The 12,702-nt window shown below is 38.5% G+C and overlaps 1 protein-coding gene across 1 annotated transcript in view; it reads right to left on the bottom strand.

Moving 5' to 3' along the window:
- il1rapl2 (interleukin 1 receptor accessory protein-like 2) overlaps positions 1-12,702 on the bottom strand; it is a 437,033-nt gene that overhangs the window by 311,331 nt on the left and 113,000 nt on the right. The gene's annotated exons all lie outside the window — the stretch shown is intronic.

The raw sequence follows: 12,702 nt of genomic DNA, 5'->3' as shown, positions 1-12,702 counted from the left end.
CAGGTTTTCAGAAACTAATCCCACTTTGTCTTGTTTAGAAAAGGCTTTAGAGTCTATGCAGTAGTGTTTTTAACAGAGCTGGATGAGTCGATTCCTAAATAGAAATCTGAATCGGATACTATAAACAATTCCATTTCATTTTTATAGTTTGTTTCTAAAACTCTGATAAAGCCGCTTGTACAGTTTCTGCATGGTTGTCACAACTTTAACGTGTTAATTAAAGCAGATACTAGTTTGAACTCCATTGGTGGGTATTTTTTAAACATTTCCTGTAAATAAACAGTTGTAAAGGATTATCATGATCAAAGCAGGCGTCTAAGCTGCAGCTCCACTACAACAAATTCTAAACTGAATGACATTAGATACTGTAAAGTGTCTTAAGTACTTTTATTTTTTTCTCATTTCTAGCTTTTGGTAACCAGTACATACGTTTGCACAGGACAAAAAGAGAAATATTAGAAGTTGCTGCAAAATCTTTAGTAACAGAGTAAATGGCTTTTCAGTGTCTGAGTCTCTGGGGGCTGGACAGAGAGAAGAAAGAGTGAGAAGGAAGTGACACTGATGAACCCTCTCTCTGACCTTGCATGGGAGTGTGTTTGTGTTCATGCCGGTGTGTGTCTACTGTGCATGCAACAGCAGAGGGAGGGGTGTTGGAGTGAGGGGGCAGCAGATTGGCTCCATGGGGAGCCTGAATGGACGGCTGCACAAGTGGGACTTAGTGTGTGAAAAAAGCGCTAAAACATTTGAATGAAGGACAATTAAAGGATAGTGTGTCAGGTTTTTTCTTCAGTGTTAGTCTGTGCTTTTTGTGTGGTTGTCCATTGACAATTACCAGTGAAGAAAGTGGGCTTTATGATTGTGGATAATTGTGTGAACTGGTGTGTGCATCTGGAATATTTTCTCAGGAAATCTAACTTTTTGGCACAAAATGACAAAATCTCTCTTTTAGAGCCAGAACAGAGCTACCTGTGCTGTCCATTGTCCACACCTGCCATATTCAGTCATTTGAAATAACATAATTATCATACTCTGGTAGAAACAGCCTTAAATTGAAGAGTCAAAGACATGCAAAACGCATAATTTATGAGAACTTTACACTGAAAGAAAACAGACAAACATGAACATGTAGTTTTTCTTGTCTTCTTACTCCGGGTTGGGTATCGCTGCTAATGAAATTGGATTTGAATTTACAAGTGGATTCCATTTGTGATTGGGTTTCAGTTCATTTACCGTGTTTTCCAGACTATAAGTCGCTCTGGAGTATAAGTCGCACCAGCCCAAAAATGCATCATGAAGTAGAAAAAAACACAGATAAGTCGCACTGGACTATAAGTCGCATTTTGACAGGAGATTTATTTGACAAAATCTGAGACCAAGAACTAATAAGTTGCACAAACTCGTATGACACAATCATAGCAGACTGTTTATCTCATAATTTCACAGTAATTCTTTCTCATACTTATTTATCTATTCCTTTCATGAAGCATCATTGGCCATTGGCTAATACTCTGTTTTCATCATGTATTTGTAGAAACAGTTATCATTTTTATTGCATTTCTGAATCTATGAAATCATTGGAAAATAAAATATGTTGTTAGCCTTCAAGATCTTACTGTAAAAAAAGTTTGCTGATTCTCTGAGTCACTTAACATAGCTCATACATCAACTTCATCTCTGTTCCTCACAAATGAACATAACAGGAGGGTTAGCAATGTATTTATTTCAAATTTATTTCTAATATAAGTCGCTGCGGAGTATAAGTCGCACCCCTTGCAAAACTATGAAAAAAAGGGCGACTTATAGTCCAGAAAATATGGTATTTTTTAACATTGACATTCACTCTGCTGGTTATAGAAGCGCTTTTAGTTTTCCTATTGATATAATTGAATGGTAAATTAATAGGTATGGCCCAATTTCCAATCACACGAAGGGACATTGGGCACGTAGTTTTAGAATTAATCGAAAGGCAATGTCGTCTCCTGATTAGGAGCCTGTTGTTTCAAATACATGCCCTAAGAGAAAACTGCATATCATGAACGGATCACAACATTTTACTGCCGTAAAGTGTAGTGGAATATTGCAGCAAAACAGTTCTGTAGGGTTAGAAAGATATTCGCAGGCCCGGATATTGGGACTCAAAAAAGCGTGTGAACTGACAGCAAGTGTCTCTTGCCTTTTGTCTCAATGCAAACAATGACCTACAAAAGGCATTTCAAAAGAAAGAAAAACATTGGGTTTTAGTTTCTTTTTAATGAGAACAGCGCTCTCCTGCTTCTGACTGCAGTGTGACTGCTGTGAGGTGAAGGATCCGGGAAAAGGTGATTTAAAAAAAAAAAAATCTCTCAAATTAAACTAAAAAGGTTCACATTGATGTGAGTTGGTCATGAAAAACTCATCACCAAATTCATGCTGCTACAACAACAATTATGGGATAAGGTCTTTTTTTTTTTTTTATGGAGCTCTGACTCACATCTGATCAAAAATGTATTGCCTTACTGTTGTACTGCAACACATATTTTTGGACAAAATCACATCTATTCTTAAGAATTTTTCATGTATACATGGATAATAATTATTCAAATAAGACAGTTCTAAAATTTTGAAAAATCCTCACGGGACTATTTATGCCAATTTTTACTAAGTTATAGTTAACATTTTTTTCTAGTTAATAGTTGCAGTATTGTACTTTATTGTTGAAGCTACTTAACAGAAGTGTTTTGTTTATGTGTTAAATGAAAAAAAAAAGAATAGGCACCAGACTGGATGAGTTTATAACACTTTTTTCATTTTATTTAAATGTTTTATAAATCTGGACTTGGTATTAGTGTTAAAATCAAATGACTTTGAATCGAATCAGCGACAAAAACTTCTAATTGGACGTCCCTAGTAATTACTGCTGCCCTCAAAAACTAAAAGCAGGTATTTGGCCTAAAAGAAATAGGAGAAAGAACTTAAGGAAAATTAATGAATAGTTTTTAATAAAAATAAATAGATAAAATTTTGATCAAATCCATTTACAATGGGTAAAAGATTGCGTCAGAAGAAAGGCTTAATGAGAGGTTTTTAATACAAACTCATGTTTAAATGCGTGTGTATACACACACACTTTGAGAAGCCACCAAACATTTGTACTTCCTCACATCATGGCCATTTCCTCGATTCATCTTCAACAACTCCACTAATCTTCTTCCTCTCATGCCTCCCAGACTCAGAGCTTCTTTCCCTCCCCTCTGGTGTCCTCCTGTCCCCTCCTCTGATCTGCTCTCCTGGCTCCAGCCCAGCTAAATTACCAGTTTTAGAGAGCAATGTTGACAGAGTGCAGAACTTAATTACACACTGGCTGACAGCAAGGGCCGCATGTTAGATTTTCCTCTCCTCTCTGCCTCTCCACCATTCTCTTTGTATCCTCCGTTTGCCATCTTGTGTTTGACCCTCGTTTTTGTCTCTCTTCACCTTGTCCACGATCATTCTCTGATAAACCACTCTTCACCCTGATGTGCCTGAACATTTGCTTGTTGGTCTACCTGAAGATGTGTTCATTTCATTTAGAAATCTGTTTTTTTTTTTAAAGACTAAATTCATGATTAGAAATGGAAGCAAATGCAAATTTTCTCACACTCTGTAAACGGCCTGTTGGTTGGTCAGGGGTTCAAATCCAGGGCCTTCAAGTCATTGTGTCAACCTGACAATGCCCACAACTGTTGAAAACATTTGAGAGGCTTTAGGCATAAAGGGTTAGCAAAAAAACAAAACAAAAAAAGAAAGAAAAATGCCATCACTGCGATCACTGTTAAACAAATCCTGACAAAATCTCAGCTATCATTATTTGTTAAGACAGTTTATTACATTCAACTTTCACAACATATCTTAGCTTTTCATAAATGTAAGTCCTTGACTTATAATTTCTTTTCCTTTAGATCCAGTTTGCATCTTTACCATATTCATGATGAATAATTCATCAGGTCAACATTGTGTTCAAAAACATGCTCCAAACCTCTGAAATCCTGATTGTACATCCTTAAAGCAGTAAACTGTTTAATTGTGATCCTTATATTCAGCATAGATTGCTATATGCTTGTTAAGTGCCATGCATTTAGAAATAAACATCAAAGTAGACTGAATGCATGCAAGATGTGTAGATCAAAACTCAACTCAAACCATCAGAAATGAGTAGAAAATGCATTTGCACGCTCAGTCCGTCCTCACAGATCTGCAGCGTTTGACTGCAGCTGCATGTTTGATCTGCATTTTTGATTGTGCATTTAGGTCGACATGCATTCAGTATCTGAGGCGTTTGTTTTGGTTAGCATTATTCAAAGATTCCACTGCAAATGTAATCTACCCTTTTATTAATGCAAAAACCCAAATATGAGTATTTTTAAATACTTAGATACTTACCTCAGCATAAAGAAATGGAAAAAAAACCCAGCTTTGTTGTTGTATTTTTGTTTTAAGGAACCCTCTTCCTTTCTTAACTTAGGAGAGATGTGTGTGTGGTTGTGTTGGAGGAGGAAAGGCTAGAACAGTCAATAACTGAGCTCAAAGCCAAAGCAAATGAGGGCAAAGATGCAGAGATTCAGAAAGGCAAAGGAAGGAATGTTTACATAAAAAAGGAAATATTTTAAAACAGAAATTTTGATGCAATTTCAAGAATATTTTTGTCGATGCAACATTGCAAAGGATATTCATGTGTGCTCTAATCTTTCAGCTTACTCTGTGTGTGTATTAAAGGGTAATTAAAAGGGAATGCTTATATTCTCGCTCTCCTGGGTCTCCTGTCAGAATTCATTACACACGCAGGAACGTCAAGTGCTAAAATGATTTGATTCAGTTTACTTTGAAAAGAGCCAATTCCGAGCAAACGTCAGATTTTTTTTCAACTGTTTTAAAAATATGCTGGAATCAGTGAGAGCAGCAGAAACACATAATCAGGTTCAGTGTGATGTTTGTTTCTTTAAATTGACTTCTGCAGCCGATTCCTTTGCAAGTACACACCAATAACGACAGGAATGTGGGTAAACCAATAAGTGGGAATTAAAAGGTTTAGCTTGGTAACTTATTGAAGAAAAATCATTGAGGAGGTTGATCTTTGCTTTGCAACTTACCACAGATTCAGGGGTTGTTAGCTCTGTTGTATCAACTTCTCTTCAACACTGTTGTGACCTACAGCTTGTTTACACCATTAGAACTTTGCTAATTTGTTCTTAAGGTCTTATGTTTAACCTTTTATCGTGCAAGAAAAAAAAAACATGGCTTGTTGTAAATGCTTTGGTTTTTCCTTTGGCCTTCTCCTTGTAGGAGTTGCTACAACTTCAGTTTTACGGCATTTGCCTTTCCTGGCCCATCTCTCTGCATTTACCAGACTTGGGACAAGCAGACAAAAACACTGCAGAGTGCCCCCCGGTGGTCACAGTAACTCACTTACGAAGGGGTTACTGCTGGATTCCTGGTAATTCAAGGAGGTCTCCAATCCAAAACTGGCCAGGCCAAACACTGTTCTGAGATTAATTAAGGGGTCAAGGGCAGAACGGCCATTTATGATATTTATAATGTTCTTAAAGATTCCTGTATTTACAATTTCTTTGGAATATTGGAAAGCTTCTTTCTTCTGTACATCATAAAAAAATGATATTTTTATCATGTGGTTTATAAGGCAAGTTTGTGTTTGCCCCTGCTTTTATCTGCTGCCATTTGTATGTGCTATAAATACATCCTAGCACGTGGTTGTGTGTGTGTGACAAAAGCAAAAAAGAGAGTGAAGCAGTGTCAGACTTTATCAATATTTGACTGCAGACCTGGAGAATGGATGAATCTTTAATATGACCTTGAAGCTCAACAACGACATGGAGACAAGAGGGACACGTGTGTGAGGTTTGTCCACATGAGAGCTTTACATAGAGAATAGTCTGAAATATTTAAGGCTAAGATTTAAGGAAATTACTTTTAAAATTCAGGGAAAAAAAGGTTGATAAAATTGACACTTCTGGACTCTTCAAGGATGTTTTGGCCTCTGCAGATATCAGTTGAATATCAATTGTTCTCTCATTCCCCTGGAGAAAAAAAATTGCCTCAAACAGCTGACTAGTTCATTTATTTAACAGTTCTTATGATAAATAGAAAAATGATGCAGAGTTTGGATTATAGGACCATTTGGTCAAAAGCAGAGTAAACAGACATTTGGGGTAACAGCAGTTGGGCTGATCCCAGACACTCATGTGCTGTGTCGGGCTGGAACCTTCTTTGTTACCTTTTCTAAGAAAGCTATATCACAGTGAGGAAGGTTACCAGCATTTAAATGTGGAATAATCAGGACTATACACTGAGATAGTACTCAATTCTTAGTCACAACTGCCCTTACGGATGGATGCGGGCTTTCTGCGATTAAAAAAAGGATAAACCTTTACAGGTCACATAGGTGGCCAGAACAAAATTTTAAGATTGTAGAACGTTCGGTGAGCCAGCAGTGCCAAAAAGTTCGTGCACATCGTTTTCTACAGGCCTGCTCCAATTGGCAGGATTTAGCAAACACCTAAACACCACTTAAGGAGAAAATAAGGGTGAAGTAGACACGTTGTTCCTCTCTTTCAATTTTCTACCCCCTCCCCCCCAAAAAAGCCTGTGCACTGCGCATGGAGCCGGATAATGCTATTAGAAATCAGACAGAGTGCAGTCTGTGTGGGAATTCTACTGGTATCATATAAACACAAGCACACCCTGTGCATGCAGCATTTGCACGCAGTCAATTAGGAGCCACTACATGGACCTTACCAACTAGAGCAAGGGTGGGCAAACTACGGCCCGGGGTCCACATATGGCCCGTTGAACTATTTAATCTTGCCCGCCAAACTGGAATACACGATTTTGATAATCCTGGTAATGCTTTAACTTTTCTGTAATTCTGGTTTCTCCCCATAGATGAACATATACAAATACAGTCATCTTTGTTTGGGTGCAGAAAGTCACTCTGCATTCCTGTGGTGTTGGATAATTTGCTGTTTTTCTGACTTTTACATGTTTTTTTCTGGTCACTCCTCCACCACATGAACTCAGCATTTCTCTAAGTTTGCATTTTTCTCCTGAGCGACATCAACCCATTGGCCCTAAAATGAGAAAACAAGCCACAGTTTTACTTGTGATTCAAAATCATTTTTAGTTTTCACCCAGATCCCATGTTATTCTGTTTTCTTATGAGGTGGATTACTGAACCACTCCATGTATTTGCTCCTGGTCTGGCCCGGCTGTCAGATTTTAGAACCCTGAGTCCCACCAGTCAAAAAGTTGGCCCAACCCTGGACTAGAATGTGACAGAAAGTCACCGTTCGACAGCGTCACTGGTGCTGCAAGACACTTCCCTTAAGATAGCTGCTCTTGTCCATCCCAATGGACACCAGGCAAGGAAAACCTAAAAACCTGCAGCACCCATGCGGGTCAACCCCCCCTACGAGTGCATATGAGTAAAGCAGATGTAGAAGCTGTGGAGGAGCAATTATCTATCCCAATAAACCTGAAAAAAAAATCCGGTTTTAGTCCATCCCCCTTCACCTGTTGGGTTTTAACACCTTAATGGCAGCAGATATTAGGCCAGGTCACAGTTTTTAGTGCCTCGTCCAGCACGTACCAAACCTGCTTGGCATCTCATAACTATTCCCCTGGTGACTGCTGCTGAGTTCTAAGTTGGGTTAAATAAAAAGCCAGTGTGGTTTTCTGGATAACAGTGACAATGAGCTGGCCCTTAAAAAGCTACCCTTCATTTCTGCTTCTCATTAGTCTTTGGGACTGAACCAGCTGTCAGGTTGTGATGCTGTTTCCCTTTTTTAATCACAGAACAATGTGTCAAGCAGTGGAATGAGTCCACACAAAAAATTCTCTGGAGGTAAAATAACTAAAACATTTCTCATTCTATTCTAGTCACTAATCGTTTTAACCAAATATTTAAAAAGCTAGGGTTTGTGAAAGAAAACAAAAAAAAACGCCAAAAATTTGTTAACCGGCCTCTTAGAAAAATGAGCTGTGCAGCTGAATCTTTTAGCTGCCTCGTTTATCATGCCAAGCAAACCCAAGTGTCTTCCTGATTCTCTGCACCTGTTTTACAACAATAAGAGCTCATAACTAATAAATGGCTCTCACCCCAGCTCCATTTTTCGTCGTCTTTTTGCTGTCAAGAATGGTTAATAAGTTGTTTGCTTTTAGTCTTCGATGCGACGAAGTGGAGCCAAAGCAATCTGAAAAAGGTTGGGTTGATTTTCTTAATATATAAAATGAGAAAACGCTGAGATGAAGATGTTTTGGCAAACATACAGTTCTTTTAAAAGCCTATTTTGGGAATACCTTCCCATCAAATCATTGAGTATTTTAGGATTTTTATCTTAATGAAGGAGATTTCCACCAAACTTTTTACGTAGAAGCTGGTGCATCACTTGGTTCTAGACATGTCTGTTAAAATATTGTTTGTCAAACAAGGGTCGCCTTCAAAAGCTCAAATAAAAGCTGCAGAGCCAATAGAGCAAATTAATGAGTCACCGCTGCTTAACAAACTTAAACCTATGTTTAAGGTTGTCTGCATCAAACACAAAGACATACAGACACCATCCAATGTTTTTCCATATTTCCTATTTGCTATGAAATGCCTTAGTGGTTTGGTCTGGCTCACTTTCCTCCCGCTCACAGCAGCAGACAGTACCCCCTTCCACCCACTCAGAAAACTCCTGCGTGAAAACATATAATCACAAAAAACGACTTTCAATTCAGAGAAAGCATCAAGCTCATTTGATTGGTGATTTGATTTGCAAGAATTGTTTATTTTGGTCAATTGTGTAATAGTTAGGTTTTTGCTACAAAGACCTTCCACTAAGTCAGTGTTTTTCAACCAGTGTGCCGCGGCACACTAGTGTGCCGTGGGAGATGGTCAAGTGTGCCGTGAGAAATTGCCCTCATTAACTGATCTAAAAGCAATTACCATCTCCTGGAAATCAGCTCTTTGTTCATCCAAACAGGCCCTGATAAAACACTGAGTAGTTAAGAATATGAAATATCATAAAATTATTTTTTCTTTGTGTTTATATGATTCTAATAAAGACATTTTGATAACAATAACGGGATACCGCGATTTAGCTGCAGTTATAACTGTGTAAGGAAAAGTTCCGGCCCTTTAACTGTCTCCACCAATCATTCTTGAAGGCTAAATCACATGTCATCAGTCTGACCAATCAGAAGTGGTTAAAGTATTCACTTCCTTGTTTCGATTTAGCGCAAAAAAGTCTCTGTTCTAACAAAAATACCAGCTAAAGCTCGTCTTTAGCGGTGTAGCTTTCCACAGAATCTGGTATCAGACTGGAACAAGTGAACAAAACCATGAAGCTCAAAGACGCTGGTCTTTCTGCGGTCGGCGGATTGCGGGCACTACATCTCCCATGATGCAGTAAAGTGACTGTCTTAGCGCACAATGAGTCTCTCCTCTTAACGTCTTAAAACAACGAACACACATCAAACAATTTTTGAATCTTTTGACTTAATTTTTAATATCTTTTAGAAAAAACAGCTGCAGCTTCCAGCTTTTTCTGCAACATTTATCACAAAAATGCATGTGAGATTGCAGAGCGGCTGTAGATCAATACAGACTGAGCTTTTTCTTTTTTTTTCTTTTTTCTATTTTTTTGGATGCTGGTGTGCCGCGGGATTTTTGTCAAGGTTAAAGTGTGCCGTGGCTCAAAAAAGGTTGAAAAACACTGCACTAAGTGATAAATGGCGTATACTTATATAGCGCTTTTCTACCTTCCTTGAAGGCCCAAAGTGCTTTACAGTCACACACACATTCACCCAGTCACACACATTCACACACTGATGGCGGCTCCGCTGTTGAACACTGACGCCAACCTTCCACCAGAGGCAAGGTGGGGTTCAGCGTCTTGCCCAAGGACACTTCGACACATGGGGGGGCAAGGTGGGAATTGAACACACAATGTCACGATTGGAGGTCAACCGCCCTACCACTGCACCACGTCTGCCCCTAAATGCAATATATTAAATAAATTTCCATAAATGGCAGCAGTGCCAAAAATTTGTTTGATAGGCTAAAATGTTTATCCTCGACAACAACAAAAAAAACAACTCAAACTTTGGATGGAAATGTCCAAGGACAAAAAAAAGCAACAAATGAGAGAAACACAAAACAACTCATTAATGCCCCCAAAAATACACACATTTCCATAAGTATTTCTTTTTATCCTACTGTGGGTTTTTAATATTAATTACTTTTTCAGATATTATCAAAGGGGGAAAAAACTACTCTGACTTAGTAAATTCTAAATTATAATTTCTTTATAATATAATGTTTGTTTTTTTTGTCATTTTTGGGGTTTTGTTTTATTATTTTTTCATTTATCGATTGCCACAAACATTCATACAGGGGGATGTGTTTTATTTTGCATGGTTGTCAAAATTCTTTGGGTAACATTTTTTGTGTTGTTAAATTTTAGTGAATGCTGGATCGCCTTCAAGTTGACCTGAAGTATTGCTTTTGAATCTATTTATTTAAAGCATTATTATGGCATAAAAGGTTTGCCAAAGTTTGGATGTTTTCTCCTTATTTTTCCTGCTTAGTTTAACATTTACAGATTATTTTACAGGTTGAATATAAAAGGGTCATACTGGTTGGAACTGTGTGGGTGGAGCGAGGAATTAGGGGAGGGAGGGGTGATGATTTTTTGTGAATCTCCTGTGGTTTTTTTTTAGTTATATTGTTTTGTTTTTCCCTTTCCCATTTATTTTAAACGATTTTTTTACGAGTATTTTAAGTGCTTTGTGCTTCGACTATATCCCTGTGAAATGTGATTGACCGTTGTTTTAGAGTTGCACAAAGTTGCATAAAGTCCATCTGCCTTCTGCTTCCACACAACTTCCACACAACAGCAACTGAAGCTCACCTGCACTTTTAGGTATTCTTTCAATAAAAAGGAGAGGAAAGTGAGTAATTTCTAAGCACCAACCTCCAATTATGCAGTTTTGAAATGAGAAGGAAACCTTTAGAGGCCATTGTCTTTTTATCCCTTTCATCTCAGTGGATTAAGCAATCATGAACATCAGCATTATTTCCCTGTACCCATTCTGGGACATCACAAGCTCTTACAATCTAACACTATAGATTCTTACTCCACAAGGCGTCTGGGTTCCATAATTGGCGGCATCCTGATTAAAGGAGAGATAAAACGGAATCAACTCACATGTCCAACAGCAAGATCTCCAGACCTCTTTCTGCTCAGCCACTCTTCCAGCTAGAGCTCTCCTCACAATAACCAGAAGAGAAATGTATCATGAACTATGATTCGAATCAGAAACATTTGCCTAAGAAGGCATCCATACTTGGATTCCAGTCTGGTTTGAATAGCAGGACAATTCAAGAGTGACTCTGGTTCCAAATCTACCATTAGTAGACACGTTTACCCTGAGATGAACAACAGTACCATTTAGGTCATGATATTGCTGCAAAAACTGAAATCAAAATGAGATAAAATACCTTAAAACAAGCATAGACATGCTTTTTTTTAATGATAAGAATTCTTCTCACTTAGTAGCTTTTATGCTAGAAAGTTTTCCTTATTTTAAGAGTTGTGTTATTTAATTGTCTCAATAAGATATTAAAGCTTGTTACTGAGATTTTATTGCCTATTATGAGTGAAAAGACACTTGAAACTAGAATCTTAATAATGACAAAGTATGGAACTCTAAGATTTCCTGTAGATGAAAAATGTTGCAATGTATTTGTTAGGCTCCGATACATGCAGCCTTAGAAGCAGAACAGCTTTTTTCCCCTCCTATGTGACATGATAATGTGTAAAATTGCTGTGTGAGTCCTTTGCTGTGTGGTTGTACACATGCAGGAGGAAGCGTATGTGCGAGAGGGTGTGTTCTGCCTGAATGTCTGTGGGATGTGTGAACGTGTTGGTATGGATGCGCACAAATGTGCCAGTAAGGCTTCCAGGCATTATCGTGAGCACTGGCGTGCCTTTGCAGCAACTGTCGAGCTCATTAGCACTTTCAATAAAATGGGTTAATCGAGACAACAGCTCTGCCTGTGTGTAAAAGTAGTTACTTCAACACCATTAACTACATTGTGACTTTTTCCTGAACAGTTCGCTCCGTCTGCGCTGTGGAGGAAGCAGAACCTGACAGGGTTTCTGTGGAAGATGAAGTAGTAAAGTCTGAATCAATGACACAGTAGTGTTTAAACTGATTCAGTGTTTGTTTTCTGAGAAACAATTACTTATTTGGATGCCGTGAAGAGAAAGTAAACAGAAAAAAAACAAGGTTTTTCCAGACACTAGAACCACATGTCACATCCTACAGCTTTTAGGAGTTAAGAGCAGAAGAACCATCCATTCATCTGTCATCTCCCACTTGCTCAGGGTTTGGGTCAAGGGGCCAGCAGGGATGCCAAGACTTCCATCTCCCCAGCCACCTCCTCCTCCTCCTCCGCCAGCTTCTCTGGAAAGATACCAAGGCATTCCTTGGACAGCCAAGAGACGAAATCTGTCCAACATGTCTTGGATCTGCCATGCAGCCCACAACCCATAAGCGTAGTTGGGGCTATGAATAAAGATTGATCCATCGGTCAATTCTCCATCCATCCTTCATGTGTGTGTTTAACAAAAATGAGGGGAACTGTTCTTCTGTAAGCCGAAGGAATTATATACAAGGCAGGAAACA

The sequence above is a fragment of the Oryzias latipes genome, chromosome 10 (assembly GCF_053564925.1).
Source record: "Oryzias latipes strain Hd-rR chromosome 10, Olatipes_Hd-rR_3.1".
NCBI lineage: Eukaryota > Metazoa > Chordata > Actinopteri > Beloniformes > Adrianichthyidae > Oryzias > Oryzias latipes.
This window is presented reverse-complemented; position numbering and strand designations above follow the sequence as displayed.